This window comes from Quercus suber, unplaced genomic scaffold (genome assembly GCF_002906115.3).
Source record: "Quercus suber isolate HL8 unplaced genomic scaffold, Cork oak 2.0 scaffold_790, whole genome shotgun sequence".
Lineage (NCBI taxonomy): Eukaryota > Viridiplantae > Streptophyta > Magnoliopsida > Fagales > Fagaceae > Quercus > Quercus suber.
The window spans coordinates 143762-159563 of record NW_027070226.1 but is presented as its reverse complement, the minus strand read 5'-3'; the positions used below and the strand labels follow the sequence as shown (position 1 = coordinate 159563).

Sequence of the window (15802 nt, the reverse complement as noted above, 5' to 3'; positions counted from 1 at the left end):
ACTTTGGGAATAGATGGTGGCTTAGAAGTCAGTACCTGATTAAGGAGCCTAGTAGCTCAGATAAAGCAGGAAAGGGGAACCAAGAAGGATGGTGGCAAGGATCCTTTCTACCTTTCATCATCAGCAATGAGGAATTTTCCTATCTCTTAGAATACACGCTTGCAATCATATATATAAAGCATTTTTATTCTTTTTGCTTTTATTTTATTTGCATATTTTTCTTTTTGAGCAAATCATGCATGGGCATATAAGAGATAGAAAATAAATAATCAATTATGCTAAGCATTTGACATTTCGATTTTGCTATACCGAAGCACACAAATGTCATTGACATTGCACTTTTACTATGCCGAAACATACAGATGTCATTTAATGATTGGTGGGCAATAGTGGTGAGATGATAATTTATGTCTTTCTCTTAGGATTTTCTACTCATTCCCGCCAAAAAAAGTGATACGAGTGTTAAGTACAAGAGATAACTTAATTTTACTCATCATAAACAAGAGCCACAAAGCTCACTTGCTTAGTTGTGCATAGAGATGCTCATCTAAGCTACAAAAGATACAAAATTTAGAAAACTTTGTTTCAATGGCCATCTAAGGTACATAAGTACCAATGTACACATAGTACACACTGTTTTTGTATTTTTCTGATTTTTCAAATTTTTTTTTTGTTTTATTTTTATATCAAAAACAAAATAAACAAAACTGAAAACAAAAAAAAAATGACAAACAAAGAAAAGCATAAAACTAGACTGACTCAAAATAAAAGCAAAACACATAATTTATGCAAAAACAAAAACAAGGAGGGAGAGAGGAAAATGATAGAATCACTTGGAGTCCTTTTTCTTCCACACCTTGGAAAAACCTTTCCTTTGATTAAACCCTTGAACCAGTAGTGAGGGGAAGGAGTTGAAACCATTCAAGTTCGAAAGGAACATGAGGGTTTTGAGAAGATCTCCAAGAGGAGTAAGAAAGGATTGGAGCTGATTTTGGCTTCTAAATGCTATCATGCCGTTGCACTGTTGAGTGGCTTACCACTTATAGCAATTTGGTCGAGTATGACTAGCAACTCCATAATGATGACAGAGATGCTGCTTCTTTTGTTTAGGTTTTTAAGAGTTAGCTTTCTTAGTCCTAGGGTTTTTAACTTCCTTCTTATCTTACTTAGGGGGTGCTCCTAAGATAGATTTACCCTTGTCTATGTTCTCACTAGCTAAATCAGTTTTAATATCATTGTTCTCAATTTCAACATTATTACTAGGAGAAACAAAAACAGTAGTACTAGTAGAAGCAATATTAGAAGAAGAAAGACCATACCCATACCTGTTCGATCAGAAGCAGATTTCTGAAAACTAAGCATCTCATCAAGCTTTGCACTTGAAGTCCTTTCCAATTGAGCTTTGACTTAAAATAGTTCCGTTTCAAGCTTCTTGGTCTTCTCAGCCAAGAAATTGTTTTCAAACCTCAGTGCTCCAATAGTTTGATTGGCTTCATCAAAATTTGTAGAAAGCTTTTCACGATCAAGTTCCACATCACTGAGCTTCTTGGTGGCCAACCTATAAAGTTTCTCATACTTTTCAAACACTTTGTATAATTTCTAATGGGTTGTATGGATATCATTTTGATCATCCATCTTCTCGAACTTAGACTCCACCAAGTCTTTATCTTCGTCCATGTCTTCAACAATCCCCTCAGTAGGATTGACAGTGGCAGTGAAGGCATTCAAGATTCCATTATCCTCATTTTCAGAATCATCCTTAGGCTCAATGTCGCTTAAGGTAGCAAAAAGTGCCTTGCTCTTCCTAACGCTCTTGAGATATGTAGGACACTCCTGTTTCATGTGACCGAAGCCTTGACACCCAAAGCACTTAGGTCCTGTGGGAACAGTGTACTTTCCACCATCCCTAGCATCCTTCTTCCCTTTGTCTTGGCTCTTGAACTATGAAGAACTGGATTGCCTACAGTCCTTGTCAAAACCCTTCCTATTGGCATTCTTCATGAACTTTTTGAATTGTCTTGTAATGTAGGACTTCATTTTAGAATCCTCATCATCTGAAGACTCATTAGTGTTACTACTCTTGGCCTTCAATGCCATGCTCTTGCCCTTACCCAACTTGCTAATTCTTTTTAACCCTAGCTCTTAGGTTTGCAAATTACCAACCAGCTTTGTCAAAGGAATCTTGTCAATATCCTTTGATTCCTCGACTACTGTAATCTTGGCATGGAATCTCTCAGGTAGAGATCTGAGCACTTTCCTCACAATCTTGGGTTCAAGAATGGTTTCCCCAAGATTGAAGGCTGAGTTCACTATGTCTTTGAGCTTGACACAGAACTCATCGAATGACTCATCCTCCTCCATCTTGATTTCTTCAAAGCTTGTAGTAAGCCTTTGAAACTTTGAATCTTTGATAGCCTTGGTTCCCTCATAGGTTGTTTGGAGAATGGTCCATGATTCCTTAGCAGTTTCAGTAGAGGATATCATACTGAACTCCACATTAGTGACTGCACTGAATAAAGCATTCAATGTCCTGCTGTTGAAGTTTGCCGCCTTGATCTTGGCATCATCCCAATTGGCCGGCGCTTCCTTCGGCTTGGTCCAGTCTATCTTAATAGCTTGCCACACTTTCTCATCTAATGACTGTAAGAAAGCTCTCATGTGTACTTTCTAGTATGCATAATCAGTGCCATCAAATAAAAGGAGGTATAATTAATGACTTTCCTCTATCAATGACAAACAGGAGTCAATAGATCAACACAGTGAAGATTAACCCTAATCAGAGTGTGCCTGCTCTGATACCACTTGACACGCCAAAAACAAATTGATCCCTTGTGATGAAATAATTGATTAATTAGCCAAGTTTATTAATTAATCAAATTAACATGCAATATGCATGGTAGTACAAACAAATCACCAATTAAAATAAGTATGCAGTGGAAAATAAATTGACATGGTGATTTGTTTATGAATAGGGAAAACCTACACAGCAAAAACCCTATCGGTTGATTTTAAGGTCACAATTCCTGAAATTCCACTATTATCACAACAAGTAGTTACAAGTAAAGGAATCCCAATATCTTATACTAACCTACAGTTAAACCCTTACCCCAATACCTAATTAGACTTATTCTGTAGTAACAATTTCTCCTTTTGATGCATGGCTCCCAGAATGCGACAAACCAATTGTGCGAATCCCAGTACGCGACTTCAATCACCAACTAGAGAAGGTTGTTGGTTGCAAAGTTCTTCAGTTCATCCATGATGAAGATCAAGAAAATGATTGGTTATAAAACCCTATAGTGTACAAACATAACAACTTCTACAAGAATGATGAACTAGGGAAAAACTTTGTATCTGTTCACAATTTGCTTAGACAAACTTTGCTCAACACTTGTGTAACTTGTGTCGTCTTTGACAGCCCTTAAAATAATCATTTTATATGTCTAGGGTTGTGAAAAAAGAAAGCCCAAACACATAATCACGGATTAGAGTTAAAACAAATATGAAATTCTGTTTTTCATAAACCTCGACAAATGCCTATCTGTCGAGCTGCTATCGAGTAGCTGTCGAGCCACAGGGCTGGAACAACTTCTTAAGCTCGATAGATGGCTAGCTATCGAGATTTAATGACAGGCACTTCTTCAGCTTGAATCTTGGACAGACTTGCATGTCTTAAATACTTGATCTTGAAACACAGTTTCTTAAAGTATTAAACACATCCTAGATCTACTCAAATACAAGTAAAGTGTATTTTGTCAAATGATTAGCCAATTACATAATGTAGTGACATATATTCCTAACAAGTGAATCACATATGTCCTAACAAGTGAATCACATATGTCCTAACAGTCACAATTTGCATGAACACAACTTTGCTTCACACTTGCACAACCTTTGATGGCCTTTAAAATAATCCTTGTATATGTTTAGGATTGTGAGAAAAGAAAGCCTAAACACATACTCATGGATTGGAGTGAAATCAGCTCTGAAAAACTAAATTTTATAAACCTCAACAAATAGGGTATCTATCGACCTAGCTGTCAAGCTTCGGGCTTCAGCAACTTTTTAAACCTTGATAGATGCTAGCTGTCGAAAATCCAACATTTCTCATTTGTTTCTTGGACAGACTTGCATGGCTTTAACACTTGAACTTGAAACCTTGTTTCTTGAAGCATTAAACATATCCTAAATCTACTCAATTACAAGTAAAGTGCATTTTGTCAAAAGATTAGCCAATTCTAAAATGACATATGTTCCTAACATCAAATCACATATGTCTTAACAATCTCCCCCTTTGGTAATCCGTGATAAAACCGCAACAAACAAATGAATATATGAGAGAATTCAATTCAAGTGCATGTCGTTGACTTAAATTTGGATCCATAAGTCTAAGCAACATATCAGGCACAAGAGTTTCTTTCTTCCACTTCACAAATCACTTTTCTTTCATCGCCCACCCTTGGGGCGGTGATCATTTTAAAATAAAATAAACAATACAATAATGAGTTTCAATTAGCAGAACTTATAACGTTTCTTGTCATTAAATAATAAATCTCGAGTTCAAACTTTGCTTACACTAAAAATCAATTGGTATCTTGACTTAATGATAAGGAACAATTATCATAAAACTAATATTATAGAATAAGATTGTAGAACTCAAAATTAATATGATCTAAAAAAAAAAATTTGTTAATCTAATAAAATTGTAAAGTTTAATTTGTAACAATCTTATGCTTCATAGTTTTATTGAAACTTTTTAAACTACCCCTAAACTATAAGATTTAAATTGTAATTTACCACTATTTCTTTCTTCTCTTTCTTTTTTAATGAGAAAAGTTGCATTAAATTAGAGAAACCAATTATAATAGGTTCAAGAAAAGAAAAATTTCAGGGTATTGTGTAATGTATCCCCTCCCCCCCCCTTTCAGGGTGTTGTATAATGTATACCCAAAAAAAAAAAAAAAAAAAAAAAATCACCTTGTAGAAAAGATACTACTAAATTACAATGGAATAATATATGATAGGGGAGCCTAACCAATGAGCAATGACAAGGTTAGGATATAACTTTAGGAGGTAAGATTTATAATTAACACCTATACACACATTTGATATTACATGGTATAATTTGAAAAATAAAAAGCTACTCACTTGAATACCAAGTTAAATTAAGTTATAAAAAAATAAAAATAAAAATAAAAAAGCAAAAAAGGAAGGGGAAAAAAAGCCCTCCAAAAAGATACAACTAGATTACAAAAGCTATATGATAGGGAAGCTCAACTAGTGGCCAAATTAGGATTTGATTTTTGGAGACAAAATTAAGAAACGACCCACATACATAACTATAACAATACAACTTGTTCAAAAATTATTTTTACAACTTGTTGAAGTGATAAATTGTAAGTGGCGAAAAATAAAAGTTTTATCAATGATGAATCTATATGAAAGTGATTGTTCATCACTCACAATTTGTCATCTCAATAAATTGTGTAATTTTTATAACTTTAAAACTACATCATGGACGGCATCTTTGTGCCTAAAAATTCATATTTAATCTAAAAATAATATTAAAAAATACTAAGTCTATTATGTAATTATCCTCACAATTTGTTTAGACAATTTTTTTGAAAAAGAATAAATTATTAAGTAAAGGATTTAGGAGTCTATTTTCAATTTTTTATTATCAATTTTGGTAATAAAACAATAATGTTTTTATTTAATTTCTTTTTTTAATTAACATTTCATTAGTTATAATATAAAAGAAGTTTATCAAGAATAAATGCATGAAGAAATCATTAAGGAAAAGGAAAAGTAAAAGTAAAAGTAAAAATAAAATAAAATTACCGTATAAATTATTTAGAGAAAAGGGGTAAAGAAATTGTAACTTTGTCTTAATTCCTTAGGTAGAGAATACAAACAACAGTGCACTAACATACACCCTCTAGGTCATCGTCGACTCTTCTCAAATTTTCTACACGACTACACCCTCTTTCAAATCTTCTCAAATCTCAATTCTACCCCTCTCAATTTTCACAAATTTCCAATCCCACCCCTCAAATTCAATTCCCATTTTAATTTCAATTTCTAGGGTTTCGCTAATCCCGCCGGTGAGTGAATGCAAAAAAAAAGAAAAAAGAGAGGACCTTCCTCTTCCATCACTGTTCGAACAAGCTCGTAAGATCCATTCATCTGTCATAGACTACGGCGCCGACCAAGTACACTCTCAATGTTGAACAGTTTGGTCTATTTATTTCCCTTAACTTCTTTGCCTTCAACCCTTGAATTCATAATTGGGAAACATAATTGAGCATTGAGAGTGCTTTTTTCTGTTGTACTTTGTAGGTTAGCAATTTGGGAAATGTAATTGGGTTGCCGTTGCAAAGCGTGTAAAGGTTAGATATTCGTATTGTTTTTATCTCTATAGTTATTTTGTGGTTGAAGGGAGTTCAATTACACTAGTTGGACTGTCTTTTATTTATTATTGCTTTTAATTTTGTTTATGAAATATTGTCCAATATTTTGATATTTGTTTGTTTCTAATCCTAAAATTAACATAAAGTAGACCTAAAATAGTTAATTGTCGCTTCCCCACAATATCCTCTCCTAGTTTTTGAAGAACTGCCTATACTGTGTCCATATCTTTATCATACTTGTGTTCCATGTTTTGCGTTGGTGCTTTCTAGATGGAATGAGTAAATGCATTTCATTAAACTGATCAAATACATGGGAAAAAGGCTTTGTTGAGGAAAATCTCATGCTCTCTGTTTGTTTCTGAATTGTTTAGTTGGTAGTCTCAGCTTAAAGTTTTGATGCATAACTGAGGCAGTTACAAAGAATTGGGTATGAGTTTTGGCTGTCACATTGCTTTAAAACCATTATGAACAGAGAACCAGATAGAGTGATTTCTAGTTTTGTGGTCGGATTAGAGTTTAATCAATGGTTGTATCATCTCATAAATAATAATAAAAATTTAACTAGATATATGTTTCTCCATTTATTATTTTGTGAGTCCAAATATTTTTAGAGATTCTTTTCCATTTTGATCTGAGGAGAGAGATTTATAAATATTTTTTGTCATTATTATGTAAGTTACCAGTGTGGGACTTTTTCACCTTAAGAATGAAAGGAAAAAGAGAAGAGGGCTCCTTTGTCTTTGGAAACATTCTCAATATCTTTTATTGTTTCAGTGTAGGACATGCCGTTTGTAATAGGAACTTAATGTAAGTCCCACGTTGGAAAATTAAAGGGGATGCTATACTTCTTCTATAAACACCACACTTCATTAGGAATTCTAGGCACTAAATGACAGGCTAGCTTTTGTGTGAGTCTAATATTCTTTAGTTCAATGTTGAATTTGTTATGTGGTCCATTTATTCCCAATGAAATAAGTAATGTTGTAAGCATACTTTAAAAAAAAAAAAAAAAAAAAAGGAATGGTCAAAAGTTTTATGGTTTTTTTTTTTTTTTTTTTTTTTTGGTTTTAGGATAATCGCTGGTTTGGTATAGGTATGGCCAAACTAGTGGAATCAGCTAACCAGGTCTGGTTTTGAAACTATGGCTATCACCCTAAAATTTTACAAATTGAGTATGTACAATGTACATATTCATTATAATTATTATTTTTACTTATAAAAAAATCTTAATTTGTTTTTGAGGCACTTGTAGTCTTGTACAATGAACTGGTCGGACTAGCTGAAAATAGTTTATTATGATTGTTGTTGTTTTAATAACAAGCAATTTTGTTTATATTTTTTAATTGATTTTATTTCTGAAGAAAATTGGGTTATACTTGGTAAGTAGTTCACTTCTTTCATATTTATGAATTATGATAGAGACATCATAATAGAGTACTTGTTTAACTCATCAACACACTTCATCTCAAGTAAGAATACGTTTGTTGAAATTATGATAGGGACATCAAGATGGATAAAAGTTGGATGCATGAAACTGATAGAACTAGTACACGATATAGTGAGGGTGTTAAGCAGTTCATTACCATGGCACATGGTCATGTGGATCGAGTTGGTAGGATTAAGTGTCTGTGCCGTAAATGCACAAATTGGTATTATCAACATATAGACGTGGTGGAGACTCATTTGATTGTGAATAGATTTGATTTGAGTTACACTAAATGGATATTTCATGTGGAAGAAGATCTGTTTTTTAAACATGTGCAAGCTGAGCATAATGATGATAATTCACAAGCAGAGAACATTGATGACATTGGAGAAATGTTAGATGACTCCAGGTCCATCAAACAATGATCACAAAGCAAGGCCTTTTGTTCAATTGCGGGAAGATGCCCAACATGTGCTTTATCTAGGTTGCAAGAAGTTTTCTAAACTCTCTTTTTGTATGAAGCTGCTTCATATAAAGACACTTTGCAATTGGAGTAATAAGTCATTTGATTTGATGATTGACTTGATAAAGCAGACGCTCGCAGATGGGGAGTCATTGCCAAAATCATATTATGAAGTAACGCAATTTAGGCGAGACTTGGGCTTTAGCTATGAGTTGATACATGTATGCAAAAAAGTTAGTACACTTTTCTGGAAGGAACATGCAGATAAAGAAGAATGCCCAAAATGTCATACTTCAAGATGGAAAGAGGACAACGGTAAAGGAAAAAAAGTTCCTTGGAAGGTCTTAAGGTATTTCCCAATTAAACCAAGGTTGCAACGATTGTTTATGTCGAAAGATATAGCTAAAGACATGATGTGGCACAAAGATAAGCGACTTAAAGATGGAGATTACCTTAGACATCCTACCGATTCAATAGTGTGGAAAGAGTTTGATAAAAAACATGCTTGGTTTGCTATAGATTCCCGCAATGTGTGACTTGGTTTAGCAAGCGATGGGTTCAATTCATTTGGTAACATGAGTACATCATATAGCATGTGGCCAGTAGTACTTATGCCATATAATTTACCTCCATGGAGGTGTATGAAGGATCCGTATATGATTTTGTCCTTACTTATTCCTGGACGTAAGGCACTTGGAAACAAAATTAATGTGTACTTGCAGCCGTTGGTGGATGATTTAAAAGAATTATGGACTGAAGGCATCAAGACATATGACGCATCAACGCAACATTCATTTAAGTTGCATGCAGCATTATTATGGACTATAAATGATTTTCCTGCATTTGCGAACTTATTTGGATGGTCTACCAAGGGAAAGTTAGCATGTCCCATATGTAATGAGAATACAGAGTTGAGTTATTTGAAGTCTAGTCACAAATTGTGTTACATGGGTCATCGTCAATTCTTACCTTAGAAGCATAACTAGCACCAAAATAAAGAATTTTTTTATGGAACTGAAGAGCATAGGATAGCCCTTAATGAATTATCAGGAGATCAACTGTTACAACAACTAATGAATGTTCCAGAAGTGCAATTTGGAAATAATGAAGCTACAAGAAAAAGAAAATGCACGAAGATCGAGTTGAATTGGACAAAGAAAAGTTTTTTTTTTTTTTTTTTGAGTTACCTTATTGGTCAACATTGAAACTAAGACATAACTTAGATGTCATGCATATTGAGAAGAATATATGTGACAGTGTCTTAGGTGCACTAATATATGATAGTGGAAAAGGGAAAAATAAAGACACTTCTAATGCACGAAAGGATTTAGAAGATATAGGCATATGTAAAGATTTGCACTTATAGAAAACTAGTACATCTACAAAAATGCCACAAGCAAAGTATACATTGACAAAAGCTGAGAATACAAGATTTTGTGATTGGTTGAAAAATGTGAAGTTTCCTGATGGGTATGCATCTAACATTAGTAGATGCGTGAACACCAATGAGGGTACAATTTCAAGAATGAAAAGCCATGATTTTCATGTACTCTTACAACGATTACTTCCTGTTGCAATTCATAGATATTTCAATGATAATATACATACAACATTGATTGAATTGTGTTTATTTTTTAAGAACTTGTGTTCACGAACATTGAAGTTAGATGTCTTAAATCAAATGGAGGAAGACATTGTTGTGATTTTATGCAAAATGGAAATGATATTTCCACCCACTTTTTTCGATATAATGGTACATTTAGCTCTTCATTTACCTCGAGAGGTAGAGCTTGCAGGCCCTGTTCAATTTCGCTGGATGTATCCAATTGAAAAGTTTCTTGGTAAATTAAAGCGGTTTGTGCAAAATAGAGCACGTCCAGAAGGGTCAATTGCTGAGGGATATTTATCTATTAAATGTTTAACATTTTGCTCCATGTATCTTCGTGAGATTGAGACAGTATAAAGTTGTGAGGAACGGAATAGCAATAGGTACCAGGGGGAAAGGGATGTAGGCTTGTCTGTTTTTTCACAACCAGTATGTCCTTTAGGAGCAGCAAAATTTGTAAGATTTGATGATACGCATCTCATACGAGCTCAATGGTATGTGCTTATCAATTGCTCAGAAATTGATTCGCATAAAACATAAGTGTTTCATTGAATTTTTTTTTTTTTCAATTTACATGTTACTTAGCAATAAAATGAAGTGCTTATATGTTTTTATTATGTAGTAAACGTTATTTGAAGATCTATTGATTTTTTTTAAAAGAAAATTTTCATGTTACTTGAAAATAAAATGAAGTGTTTTTATGTATTTATAATGTAGTGAGCATTATTTAGAGATCCAGGGAGAAGGCATCATTGACATTGATCATAAGCATGAAGTTGAATTCGAAAATTGGTTCAAAAATCGTATATGTGGGAGTAATGCAACAAATGTGTCAAAAGAATTATATAGTCTTGCATGTGGATCTGATGCTCTAGTTGCAGTTTACCAAGGTTGCATTGTGAATGGTGTTAGGTTCCACACAAAAGACCATGAACATACTCGTCGTACTCAAAATAGCGGTGTCTTTGTTTCGGGTGAAGATGGTGGAACAAAAACTGACTACTATGGTGAGTTGAGGAATGTTTTGGAGCTAACCTACTTGGGCAATAATTATGTATATTTATTTGAGTGTGATTGGTAGGACACTAGGGATGGAACAGGAATGCAAAGGGATGAGCATTGTACAAGTGTGAATACATCTCGTACATGGTATCATTTTGATCCATTTATCCTAGCATGCCAAGCTTCACAAGTTTTTTACTTGAATGATACCAAATTGGGTAGTAGTTGGCGAGTAGTACAACATATGACGCATAGAAACATGTATGATATTCCCACAAGCACAGACCACAAGCACAGAGAAAGTGCATGAAGAAGATAATGGTGATGCGGTATCCCAAGAAAGTGAATGTATTGGGGTTAATGCAATAGTTCAACAAGAAAATGATGAAGACTTAACTTTGTTACATAGAGATGGTGTGCCAGCAATAGATTTAGGGGACTTAATACCTGTTGATGATGTATATGTCCAACTTGATGAAAGTATGTTCATCAATGATGACTTGTCTAATGAGGAATGGGATACAGATTCCAACAATGAAGAAGAAACATATAGTGATGATGATGAATCTATTGGAGATCTTGGGGATGAAGATTAAGTTGAGTATTGATGCAGGTTAAGTTTTGTTAAGTACATAAAGCTTTCATATTTTCTCAACTATGGTATTTTTGAAAAATAAAAATGTTAAAGTTTTACTTGGATGTTAAAACTATTTTGTACACTTTTTTGTCATCTACTTTAGTTCACCTTTACATTGGTTTATTCTTTTTATTTCAGGCTAAAATGTTACATGCCTTGGGCTATTGATGATGTTGAGGGGAGATACTTTTTATTGCAAACTTGGTTGTATATCTTCTTAAGGAATTTGTCATCATGTTATTATTATTTGAGAGAGTAGATTTGAATTTAAATTATGTATATGATATAGAACTTGGGTATTGTTTTTCCTTATTAGTAGTTATTGATTGAGTAGTTGTTATGATTATATGAGTATTTGTGATAGAAAATTTGTGATGTGTGGAATTATGGTTTATTAAAGTCAGTTTATTATGGCAGCGACCTGATTATCCTTATCATGAGTTCCTCTTTTTTGGCCCAATTTAAAACTCCTATTTATAACATGCAAATAACACGTTGTCTTCTACATCATGGCAATCCATCTGGCAAAATCTAATTCACAAATGGCTAGCATGTGATCCTTGTAGAAGATCCAACTGCTTGACCCACTCATGTTGTGAAACTTCTTGATTCATCTGCAAAACAAACTACGCAATTATCTGGTATTAAAGCACATTGTTTATGTGTCATTCTACATTTTGACGAGTGCTTGCACTTTTGGAACTCATTGTTCTTATTGTACTGTTTGTTTGTTTGGATAGGAGACTAAGAATGAGAAACTTAAGTTGAAACATGTTTAGCTTTCAGAGGAGAATAGTGGGTTATGTGTGTAGAATCAAAAATTGGTTGAAGAGGCATTTTAAGCAAAAGAACTAGCTTCTGCTGCTGTTGTGGAGCTGAACAATTTGGCTAGTGAAGTGTCAAAGCTCTCCAACATTTCGATTTCCGATCTCCTGGTCTTCAAAGGCTGTGAGTAGTCTCCCTTTCTTTTCCCTCCTTTTGTGTTTGCTTCTATAATTCAATGTTATTGTAAATTATTCCATATAAATCTAAAATTTTAAATGTGTCATCAAATACCATTTCCTTGTAAAACCATGAAGAAGTCTGACATATTCTTGTTTATAAGGATGCTTGCCTTTTAGTTCTATGTTGCCCCTAATTTTCTTACACTTACAAATAAAACATTGCATCCAAATTTCTATTTCTCATTTTTTTATTTGCAAAAGTGAATAAAATTTGCATTCATGAAAACTTATATAGGTATACTCAAACGTTAACTAATGGCGTGATTAAGTTTCACTCAAAATATATGTGAGTTGCTTTTCATGTATTGCATTTTTCTCTTAGCATTTGAAAGGTATACCTATACTGCAAACTTGTGGTATAGAGTAAACCATGAACCTGTCCCTAATCTTTCCAACAAAGAATATTCACCCCGCCCTGCCTTCCCTAAATGTAGCCTTTTGAAAAGTAAAGTTTAAAAATTAGAACCTTCTTGAAAATCTTTTTGGAGGGAAAAAAATGAATCATTTAAAAAAAGAAAAGAAAACCTGAGTATATTTTTAGCTTTTGAGGTATAGTTTTGACCATTTATCATTTTCACTTTATTGTTAAATTCCCAAAGTGGGATTCTCAATTTGGAGAGTGAGTATAAAAATCTGCATAGACCCATTATCTCATCTTTCTTAAAATTGAAATCTTTTTAAGTTAATGCTTGATATAGTTTTTTTCTGGATGGTTCAAAGGTAACCCATATGGTTAATTTTATACACCTTTTGGTTATAAAGCTTTATCTTATATTGTATCATTCTCTTCATTTTACTTGAATTATATTTGGAAGAATTAATTTTGCTCTGCTTATGAAACTCTTCTTTGTCACAATGTAATTAATTATAAATCTAAGTTGACAGTTTCTCTTCATCCTATTTTGCATCAAAAATACTAGTTTTTCATGGATATTATGAACCTTAAAACTTTTTTGTTGTTCTCAAATAGCTCATCAATAACCATTTATTAGTTTTAAGTCTACTTCTGACTAATTTGACTCGCTTTACCTCTGATTGTTTAACCTTTAAACTAATTGTAGCTTCATTTTTATCATAATTGAAATCCAATAAAGAAAAAATCATGCTATCAAGCATTGTTGTTTGCAGTTGGGATTGTTATCTGGGGTTTAACAAGGCCCTCAAAAGGGGCTTACGTGTTCCTTGGTCTAAAGTGTGTGTGTACAAGTTGTGCCAGCAGAAATACTGTTAAGTCTTCTTGGATTTCAACAAAATGAATGTCAGAAAGTCTAGCAATCAAGCTAGTGATAAACCCTCATAGAGAAAAATACCCAAATCCAATGTTACATAATTCAAGTCTAAAAAAAAAAGGAAAAAAAAAAAAAGAAAGAAAAGAAAAACCATAACCCAATTACTTATGGTATGATATTCTGAGTAAAATAAACTCCATGCTTTAGGTAGCATGGATCACCATTTCTTTGATTTGCTCTCTTAAATTTTCAATTCCAACCTCTTGAGAGTGATGAAACTAGCATAGAGGTCAAATATCAAACAAGGAGATTCTAGAATTGGAGTCTAGTTTTGATGTGGGACCTAATTGGCACCATTCAGAAGCTTTATTTCATCATTGATGAGTCTTAGCAAGATGCGTAATTTGGCAAATTCAAGATTTACTAAAATGCGAATTAATTGGCTTTACCAAGCCCATGAGTCTTCTTTTTAATTTTCAAGTCCTGTTTCCTTTAATAGTTCTTCTATTTCTTAAGGCCTTAGATAACCAACCAAATTCATATAGAGATTGAGAGTTTAAGAAAACTCTAGCAGCTTTTCTTATAGCTTTGTGGGTGTGATTGCAAATTGAGAGTTTAAGAAAACAGATGAACGTTTTTGACATCTTTTAATGAAAAATTAATTGGAAAAAAAGGAATGATGGAAAAGACTCTTTGTGATAATTGAACTATCATAACATTTTAAATTGTTACTTTTCTTTCACCTTCAGTTTAATTTAATGACTTTATTGCCTCCAAGCCATTTGCTGAAGAGTTAACTTCTATTGGGTCTTGTTTTGAAGGTTATGTTGAAAGTACCAGTGGTGGTTCATCTTGAAGGCACAAACATGATCAGAAAAGAGCACGATCTCACTCTTTTGTTCAACTTGTAAGTCCAAGGCATTTACCAGACACTATGTGAAAGAAACAAAGTTTTTATTTTTTATTTTTTATAGAAGAAGAAACTAAACTCAAAGTCTAACACTTCAACTTTGGGGAGTGTCAAAGTTCACATCTTTCCTGGATGTGTTAAATTGAGGTACTTTTGATGATCTCTCTTCATTTTACCTTCTTGATATTCCTTAATTTTGGTAAACAAGTTGTGGGTATCTTTGAAAATTAGCAACTGTTTCATGGTTCAGTTGTGGGTCTCTATGTCTTAGAGTTTCATGGGTTTTGAATGATTTTTAGAGTTTTTGTGTGTTTTGGGTGTAACTGATTGGTGAATTGTAAAAAGGGTCTTAATTTAATTTGAGTTATAGAGTACTTTTTAAAAGGAAACTAGTTTGGAAATAATGAGAAAATTGGATATGGAATTTTAGCGGTTACTTTTCTTTTCTTTTTCTTCTTTGTCTAGTTCCTTGTTGGCTCTTGTTTTGTGTTTTGTTCATTGCAACAAGTTTCAGCTTGGTTGCATATCTTCATGAGGAATTCATTATCATTTGATTAGTATTTGAGTGAATAGATTTGAGCTTTTATTATGTATATGATATTGAACTTGGGTATTATTTCCCTTATTATCCCTTATTAGTAGTTATTGATTGAGCAGTTGTTATGCTTATATAAATATTTGCGATTGAAAATTTTTTATGTGCATAGGATTGTGCTTTGTTATTTCCCAACAGGTACCCATGTAAAATTCCGAATGTAAATTTTAAAGAAAAAAAATGTAAAGTATTATTATATTTTATCATATCATTAGTGACAACAAATAATATCATCACTAATATGAAATTTTTAGTGATGACATGTTTGTGGTCACTTATATATCATTATATGTGATGACATCAAGCATCGTCGCTAGTAATGACATATTAGCGACAACAAAAATGTCATCGTTAATAATAATCTACTAGCGATGACAAAAAAAATTGTCACTACTAATGAGCTAGTAGCGATGACATTTCGTCTTGGGGTCTCAAGTTATTTATAATGATAATTGTCACTATTAGCAACGACTTTGTCGTTGTTAATAGTATTGTATTTGCAACGACATTAATATCGTCA

The 15802-nt window shown here is 33.1% G+C and overlaps 1 long non-coding RNA gene across 1 annotated transcript; it reads left to right on the top strand.

Moving 5' to 3' along the window:
- Positions 1-6033: 6033 nt before the first annotated feature.
- Positions 6034-15135, top strand: LOC112017414 (uncharacterized). Its single transcript, XR_002883474.2, has 4 exons — positions 6034-6233; positions 6340-6389; positions 12285-12492; positions 14599-15135. It is a non-coding gene; the product is annotated as an uncharacterized LOC112017414 (long non-coding RNA).
- Positions 15136-15802: the final 667 nt, after the last annotated feature.